Raw genomic sequence first — 9693 nt, forward strand, 5'->3', positions numbered from 1 at the left:
TTTTTCTGAGAAGAGTTCTCCAATTCTGAGCCAGGCATTTGTACTTCATTGTCAACATCTAGTCTGTCCAGAATGTGGTGATACCGTCCATGGAAGGTCATGCTCTTCCAGTGGTTAACTTTCTCTTTTGCAGTGATACTTTTTCTGGGTTGTGCTTTCATTTAAGTTTACTGGTGTGTATTTCTTATCAGAATGGCACGTGCTTATGTGGAGTACTGAATGCTGTTTTTATTGATGACAATATATTCTTAGAAGTTTTATCTAACTGTTGTGTAAATTTTTTTATGTCTGATATCCTTCTTATGTCCAGATAGTGTTAATCTAAGTGTGTTCGAGTGCATATTGTGTTTTCGAACATTAGTCATTTCAGTTCTTATTTTCCCTCGTAAATTTTTCAGATCGGTTTTGGACTAAGATATCATGTCAAGAGAATACGTTAATGTGGGTATAGCAAAAGCATTTTTATCCTTGTCATTATTGCAATGTAGATCATGTCATAATCAGCACGAATAACTACAATCTTGGTCGGAAGAGTTGATTGAGGGTAGATATTAGTCAGGACAAATACTATTGATTTCTTTGAAATAGTCATATTTGATCTTGCATGCACTCTGTAAAGGTCATGCAGAACCTCAGATTAATATCTCATTAAAGGTGAACTATGGGACTTCTAACCTAGATTTATCCCCCTTAGTTTCTTTCTCTGAGCGGAACCTGAAGTCATAACATAGTGATTCAGAAGCAAATATAATAACTTACTAAGCTGCAGCTGACACTAAAACAGTTGCAAAAGCAGATTAAGTAACAAGGACTTAAATTGGAAAATGTGCAGGGCTGTGGTGAAGGCACAGGGGGTAGGACTAATTGGATGGTTCTTTCAAAGAGCTAGCTTGGGCACAACAGGGTACCGGTCTATGCATCATGCCACTCTATGCTTCTGTGATCACAGCTGTTTGCATTATTGATGTTGCAGCCGTTATCACCATTTTATGGAATTTAACCACCTTGATAGAAGCTCATATTGAGATCTGGAGCAACCATGATGATTCCGCATGGTTCGTGCTCTTCAGGCTTGTTAAGTTTGATTGCAGATCCAACAGAAATTAACTCAAACCTTATTCTTTTAATGCTGTGCAGTATCATCAAATTGGTCGTTGCTCTCCTGTTTATTCCATGGAGAATTACTATTGTTGTACTCCCTGTTAGTTCCGCAATTGAGTGCAATGTGTTTTTTCTTTATTTATTCGTTTATGAAGTGTGGATCCCATTGGCAAGGAAGGGGTTTATTGTCTATTTCAAAGGGCTATTAAAACACATTTTGTGGTGAGTATACGGAATGAATTGCCAGAGGAAGTGGTACTGGTAAGTGCAATTGCAATATTTAGAAGGCATTTGGACAATTACGTGGATGGGACTGGTTTAGGAGGATATGGACCAAACAAAAGCAAGCAGATCCTGCTCAAGGAGACAACCTAGTCAGCACATATGAGTCAAGCTGAAGGGACTGTTTCCAAGTTGTATACGCCTGTAGGAATTCCAGGCAGGATCCTGATCCAACCACAGCAAAGGAATAGTGATCAATTTCCCAGTCAGGAAACAGTTTATTTTCCAGAATCCTAGAGACGTTGAGATAGCTTGAATGGATTATAATCTCTGTAGCCTTCTTCTTATACTTTGTAAAGCATCAGCGGGAAGTTTGCAGAAACCTCAGCAGGAAAAGCCATCTATGCTGCCTTATCAGGGTTTGTTGCACATTTTCCACTACATCACAGCAGGACCAAAACGCCCACCACAGACCATATGCAATACAGAATGACAGTAATTCCTTTCAGCATTTCACGGTTGTGTGCTGCAATTTAAATCCAGAGTTAACAGCCATATATAGAACACCCAGAGGACTTGTTCATTGCTGTGGACTTCAACCAGGCAAACTTCATGAATGTGTTACCAAAATTCAACCAACAGGTCTACTGAACCACCAGGGGCCAAACACCCTGATGACACAATCCTCAAGGATGCCTACCAAGCCATATCTACCCACACTTTAGTTAATCTGACCATCGGGCTGTGCTCCTTCTCTCTGCATACAAACAGAAGTTGAAATGTGAGCAATTCAGTGCAGAAAGTTGTACAGTCATGGTTTGAGGAAATGAGTGAGCTTCAATGCAACTGCTTTGAGCAGGTAGATTGGTCCATGTTCAAAGACTGAAAAGCCACTCCAGATGAGCATGTCACCACCTCATAGACTTTGTTAGCAACTGTGTTGATGACCTGTACCAAAGAAGATAACTTGTGTTTCTAAACCAGAAACTATGGATGAATCTAGCACTGTGGCACTCAAATATTCAAGATATATCATTCATGGATAGGCTTTTTCCGTTGAGAGTGGGGGAGATTCAAACAAGAGGACATGAGTTGAGAGTTAAAGGGCAAAAGTTTAGGGGTAACATGAGGGGAAACTTCTTTACTCAGAGAGTGATAGCTGTGTGGAACGAGCTTCCAACAGAGGTGGTTGAGGCAGGTTCGATGTTGTCATTTAAAGTTAAATTGGACAGCTATATGGACAGGAAAGGAATGGAGGGTTATGGGCAGAGTGCAGGTCGGTGGGACTAGGTGAGAGTAAGAGTTTGGCACGGACTAGAAGGGCCAAGATGGCCTGTTTCCGTGCTGTAATTGTTATATGGTTATATGGTTATATGAAGCTATCAAGGACACCAAGAGACAATATCCGTTGTGGGATGTGGCTGGACTTAAGTATTATAGGGAGTTACAAAACAAAGTCAGACAGTTTCACTGAAATCATTGCATCCCTTCCTGGTGACGTTAACACATTCTATGCACATTTTGAACTGCAGCGGATTGGACAGTCACCACTCACTCCAATGGCCTCCATACATCTGAAATTATAGTCACCATTGTGGACGTAAGATCAGTCCTTCAGAGAGTGAAATGTGGAAGGTATCTAACTGAGTAGTGTCCCTGGCCATGTCATTAGATCCTGTAGAGGACAGTTGATGGGGGTACTTGAAGATATTTTTAATCTCTCTGTGACTCAAGATGTGGTTCCCTCCTCCCGATACCTAAGTAACATGCCTTAATGACTACTGTCCAGTGACTCTGACACTTACCATCGTGAGGTGTCTCAAGATGCTGTTCATGGCACACATTAACTCCAAGGGTCAAGACAACTGTAAACCGCTGCAATCTGCCTATCATCAGATTGGTGGTAGATGCCATTTCCCTGGCCCTACACTCATCTTTGGAGCATCTGTATAGTAAAGACTATGGTTTATTGACTACAACACAGCCTTCAATGTGATAATTCTAAACAAACTTATCTCCAGTCTCCTCATTCTAGGAGTCAATGACTCCCTCTGCAACTGGATCTTCAACTTCCTGACCATCTCCTCAGCCCTGTATTTTACTCCCAATTCATTTACAACTGCATGGCCAGATTCTGCTCTAACCCCATAAAACAAGTTTGCAACGTAGTGGGGCCTCAAGTAATGATGAGTCAAGTACAGGTAAGAAATTGAAAACTAGTGCCATGGTGTCAGGAGAACAAACTTCCCCTCAATGTCAGAAAAAAACAAAGAACTGGTCATTGACTTCAGGAAGGAGGGTGTTGTACATCCTCCTGTCTTCATCAATAGTGCCAAATTTGTAAGAGTTGAGAGCTACGAGCTCCTAGATCTGAGCAATGCCAGTAGCTTGTCCTGATCCAACTATTTTGATGCCATGACCAAGAAAGCTCACCACTGCCTTGACTTTCTCAGGAAGCTACAGAAATATGGCATATCTTCTTTGACCTTCACCAATTTTTATCGGTGTTCCACAGAAAGCATTCTATCCAGATGCATCACAGCTTGTCTGCCCTTCCCTATGCTGCAAGACACTGCTCGGCGTTATGAACACAGCTCAGCACATAACAGAATCCAATCTTTTCTCCATGGACTCTGTCTATACTTCTCACTGCCTTAGTGAGCAAAAAGCATAATTAACGATCCCTCTAGCCCCGGACATTCTCTTTTCTACCCCCTCCATCAGACAGAAGTTACAAAAGCCTGAAAGCATATAGAGCAGGTTCAAGGACAGCTCCTACCGTGCAGTTATAAGACTATTGAATTGTTCCCCGATACAATAACATAGGCTCTTGAATTTACAATTGATCTCTTCATGAATTTGCACCTTACTTTCTACTTGCACTGCACGTAATAGAAACATAGAAACACAGAAAACCTACAGCACAATACAGGCTGTTTGCCCACAATGCTGTGCCGAACATGTACTTACTTTAGAAATTACCTAAGGTTACCCATAACTCTCTAATTTTTTAAGCTCCATGTACCTATTCAAGAGTCTCTTAAAAGACCTTATTGTTTCAACCTCCACTACCGTCGCTGGCAGCCCATTCCATGCACTCACCACTCTCTGCATAAAAAACTGACATCTCTGTACCTACTTCCAAGCACCTTAAAACTGTGCCCTCTCATGTCAGCCATTTCAGTCCTGAGAAAAAGCCTCTGACTATCCACACGATCAATGCCCCTCGTCATCTTATGCACCTCTATCAGATCACCTCTCATCCTCTGTCGTTCCAAGGAGAAAGGGCCAAGTTCACTCAACCTATTCTCATAAGGCATTATCCCAAATCCAGGCAACATCCTTGTCAATCTTCTCTGTACCCTTTCTATAGTTTCCACATCCCTCCTGTAGTGAGGCAACCAGAACTGAGCACAGTACTCCAAGCGGGGTCTGACCAGGGTCCTATATAGCTGCAACATTTACACTCAGCTCCTAAACTCAACCCCACGATTGATGAAGGCTGTATGCCTTCTTAACCACAGAGTCAACCTGCTCAGCAGCTTTGAGTGTCCTTTGGACTCAGACCCCAAGATCCCTCTGATCGTCCACACTGCCAAGAATCTTACCCTTAATACTATATTCTGCCATCATATTTGACCTACCAAAATGAACCACCTCACACTTACCTGGATTGAACTCTATCTGCCACTTCTCAGCCCAGTTTTGCATCCTATCGATGTCCCGCTGTAACCTCTGACAGCCCTCCACATTATCCGCAGCACCCCCACAAGGTTCATAAGGATGATTCCTGGAGTGAAGGTGTTGACATATGAGGAGTGCTTGGCAGCTTTTGGCCTTTACTCACTGGAGGCTAGAAGAATGGGGGGGGGGGAGGGTGGAGGAAATTTGACCAGGGTAACTGCAACTGTAACATTTTATTCTGCACAGTTACTGCTTGTTCTAACTCAATGTACTGTTGTAATGAATTGATCTGTAGGAATGGTATGCAAGACAGGTTTTCCCACAGTATCTCAGTACACATGATAGTAATAAATGAATTTATCAATTTACCAGCAGACCATAAGACATAGGTGCAGTATTAGGCCATTTTTCTGTCTTCTCTCTGTAACCTTTGATGCCCTGACTAATCAAGAGCCTATCAACCTATGCCTTAAACACACCCAGTGACCAAGCCCCTTCAGCCACCAGTGGCAATGAATTCTAGATTCCCCACCCTCTGGCTAAAGAAGTTCCTCCCCATCTCTGTTCTAAATGGACATCTCTCTATTCTGAGGCTGTGCCCTCTGGTCCTAAACACCCCCACTCTCGGGAACACCCTCTCCACATCTATTCCATCAAGGCTTTTCAACATTCAATTGGTTTCAAGAGATCTTCTCTCATTCTTCAGTGAGTACAGGCCCAAAGCCATCAAATGCTTCTCGTAAGTTAACCCTTTCATTCACAGCGTGAATCTGGAGATTCTGAGGAGTATTTTAGACCTATGAAATCTAGAGAATACAGGCGCCTTGTCAATGAGATTAATATAGACACATTTTGGGATTCTAAGTAAATTTTAAAAATAAATATTGACCAGGGAAGTTGACTTGAAATACAGGATCCAACATGATTTTGTTGAATGACAGAACAGACTCATGAGACCATGTGACCTGTTCCTGTTTCTATTTCTTATAACTGTTGCTGTGCCCTTGACACCACTGCTTGGAACAAAAATAAGCGGAGCAGCAGGTTCCCTGTGCACTCTGCGAATGCAGGGCTTGGTCTCCTCAGAAGAAAGAGCTCAGCTCTTGCTTGGCAACGGTAGGAGAGACTTCCTGCCTGTGGCCCAAAGGCCCTGCTGGCAATTCAGCAGTAATTATGGCTCTCCCCACATGCATATATTTACAGGAAGCGCCAGCCAGAAATGATCAGTCTGAGGGGAATAATTCTAATATTAACACTAGCATAACAAATGGAAGACAACCGGAGTGGTTTAAGTAAAGTAAACCTTGGTGCAAGGGGAAAATAATAAAATGAGGCAAACATACTTGTTAGGGCAAGATCATCATTGCAGAGTGATAATAAAACTTGAACTTACTTGCTGAACATGCGTCACCTCAAAATAATAGCCTTTCTCTATCAAGGGGGACTCCTAACCTCTCAGGTGTTAAACAATAGGCATGTGAAACTTAATCAGAATTAGAATCAGGTTTATTTTCACTGACATATGTCGTGAAATATGTTGCTTTGTGGTAGAAATACAGTGCAAATTACAAAAAATTATCATAGGTCACAATTTAAAATCAATAAATATGTAGCACAGAAGAGCAAATATGACCAAGTGTTCACCACTACATTGGCCATTCAGAAAGCTATTAGCAGAGGGGAAGAAACTGTTCCTAAAACATTGAGTATGGGTCTTCAGGCTCCTGTAACTCCTCCCTGATGGTGGTAATGCGAAGAAGGCAAGTACTGGATGGTGAGAGCCTTTAATGATAGATGCTGCTTTCTGGAGCCACCACCCTCCCCACCATTGAGCACATTGGCAAGGAGTGCTGTTATAGGAAAGCAGCATAGATTCCATCATCAAGGACACCCACCACCCAGGCCTTTTCTCACTACTGCTGTCAGGAATGAGGTACAGGAGCCTTAGATGCCCCACCACCAGGTTCAGGAACAGATATTACCCCTCAACCACCAAGCTTCTGAACCAGAGTGGAAAACGTCACTCACTCCAACACTGAATTGATTCCACTACCTATGGACTCACTTTCAAGGGCTCTACAATTCATGTTCTCATTATTATTTATTTACCTATTATTATTATTTTGTGTTTCTTCGTATTCAATGGGAATGCCCCCAAGAAAGTGAAATGCTGACATTTATGTACTTTGATGGTGAACTTACTTTGAACTTTGAACCTTTGAAGATGTTCTTGATGATAGGAAAGCTTGTGCCCATGATAGAGCTTCCTGCGTCTACCACCCTCTGCCACCTCTTTCAGTCATGTGCAATACAGCCCCAATACCAGGCAGTGATGCAACAAGTTAGAATGGTCCCCACAGTGGTCTCTGAAGACATGCCAAGTTTCAACAGCATCACCCCTGGAAGATGTAAAATATCATCCAGGACAGAAAACTGAAGACACAACAGGAAAAGTCAAGGTAGAGTGTTCTTAAAGAACAAACTATTAAGTGATGAAACCGTTCAAATTAAAACAAAAAAAAATAGCAGCTGTTGCTATGACTCAATTGGTAAATAAACAGGAAGGTCTCATGAGGGCTTATTTCTGAATCATGATTCCTGGCAGAGATCACTGCTTACAGGGAAAATCCCTTGGGAAATTGTGAGCCTGCAGATCTTGATATTCAGTCTATTTGGGAAAAAAGGCTTACTGAAAGAGTATGCTTCTTCCTCAGGGGATAAAGCAACAAAAGAAGAAAAAAATCACTAACTGATAATGGGAATCCTGGTCTGACACCTGTGCCGATTTTCATAAGGGTTTGTAATGGCCTACAGAGCTATTCCCCCCAAAGGCTCCTGAACTGTGGCATAACATGAGCTACCAAACAAGGACTTCCTTTGGTAAAATAACCCATGCCCTTTATTTTAAGAAACAAAACAAAGAATATTGACAGGAAACATCTCCACACTGTTGTACTGGAATAAATATAGATCGATGGCTAAACAGAAGGATTTGGGAAGTGATTCAATCTATGCCAATAATCTTGAAATTAAATATATTCAAAATGCTCGTGTTATCTATCAATCACTGCACAAAACAGATTAACATATGAACTATTCCTTCACAATACAATTTGCTGCCTTGTGATAATGCTGCACTCAACTAGAAAATAAATTACGTTCCTTTTTTTGCCAAATTGCTGGTACCTTAAAATTAATAAAACCAGCTCAATATCATTTATATCGATCCAGCATTTAATAAAAGTCTGCATATCCCTCACATCTCATTATTTGAATCTGCAACATATAGACCAGGCATCCCTTTATCTAGAGAGGCAGAATTTCTCCCAATTCCCTCACACCACCTGAACATGATCACAGATGGAAGTTTTAAAGTGCTTGGAAATAGATACAAGGTGGAGGTGAGAGGTAATTTTTTTTAACACAGAGTGTGGTGGGTGTGTGGAATGCACTGCCGGCAATGGTGGTAGAGGCTGACACAATAGGGTCTTTTAAGAGACTCTTAGATTGGTACATGGAGCTTAGGAAAACAGAATATTATGTACTAGAGAAATTCTAGATAGTTTCTGGAGTAGGTTACATGGTTGGCACAACATTGTGGGCCGAAGGGCCTGTAATATGTAATAGGTTTTCTATGTTCTATGAGTGAGTAGGCAGAGGAGAGTTCACCCAAAAGCAGAAACCTGTTGCTTTGATTGAAGGAAATCAGTGTAATACCACTGCAGCATCACAAAGCCTTTGTCACATTACTTAAAGGTACAAGAGAGCCCCAGAAGTGAAAACAGCTACATCTTTTGGTCTTTGGCCATGACCCAGTTGGAGGCTACATGCTGAAGAACATTTTGGTTCTATGTGTCATGCAAACACATGGCTTAACTATCATTTTATGAAAACAAACAGCAATTGAACAAATATATAAAAAACACAGGGTTATTTTGGGGAAAGGGACAAAACAGGCACTGGGATATTCTTATTTGGAAGTCTGTTTCAGTCTGTAATTTTGAGGCTAATTGCTGATTACTATAATTTAAACGTGCCTTGAGGTGCTAAACTGGCAACCAGAACTTTGAAACAAAAACTGCTACGTAAAAGTAAAGTGCACGAGTCTGTGTATGTCATCTGCACAGAAGGTGTGAAGCCCATTGCCTGTCTGGGGAACTCAGAGACTGACAGATAAAGCTCATATGTTCTTTGATGTGGGACTGGTGGACGAAGACAGAATTCAGTAATAATCAAGGTGTTTGGGAGGGGCTGTGGTTTGTGCACAGAAGCAGTGAAAATGGTGGTTGTGGAAGAAATTGTTGAGCAGAATGTCCCCAGGCACCTGACCACAACGCTGGAAAAAGTAAATAACTTGCCTGGTGCGGTCAAGTTAAAATATCATGCCACGGAAACTCTGCACCATGCTGTGCACACCATTTTAATGCACTATTCATTCCTGCTTCCTGAAGCAGCACACATACACACTTAAAATCACACTTAAAATTCTATTATAATTGAGTTCCACTGGGCCAATTCCAAGAGGTTGCTCTGTTTAACAAACCAAGTGTTCAGACAGTTTGTTTGAAAGTTTCTGGATGATAGATGAAGGAAATAAGAATGGTTGTTGCTTGGTCTGTGTCTTGAACTCAACCTGTCCTGCGTAGGGAGATGTGGCATTTCCATCCATTTGCCTGTAGAATCCAA

The sequence above is a fragment of the Mobula birostris genome, chromosome 2, assembly GCF_030028105.1.
Source record: "Mobula birostris isolate sMobBir1 chromosome 2, sMobBir1.hap1, whole genome shotgun sequence".
In the NCBI taxonomy this organism is placed as follows: Eukaryota; Metazoa; Chordata; class Chondrichthyes; order Myliobatiformes; family Myliobatidae; genus Mobula; species Mobula birostris.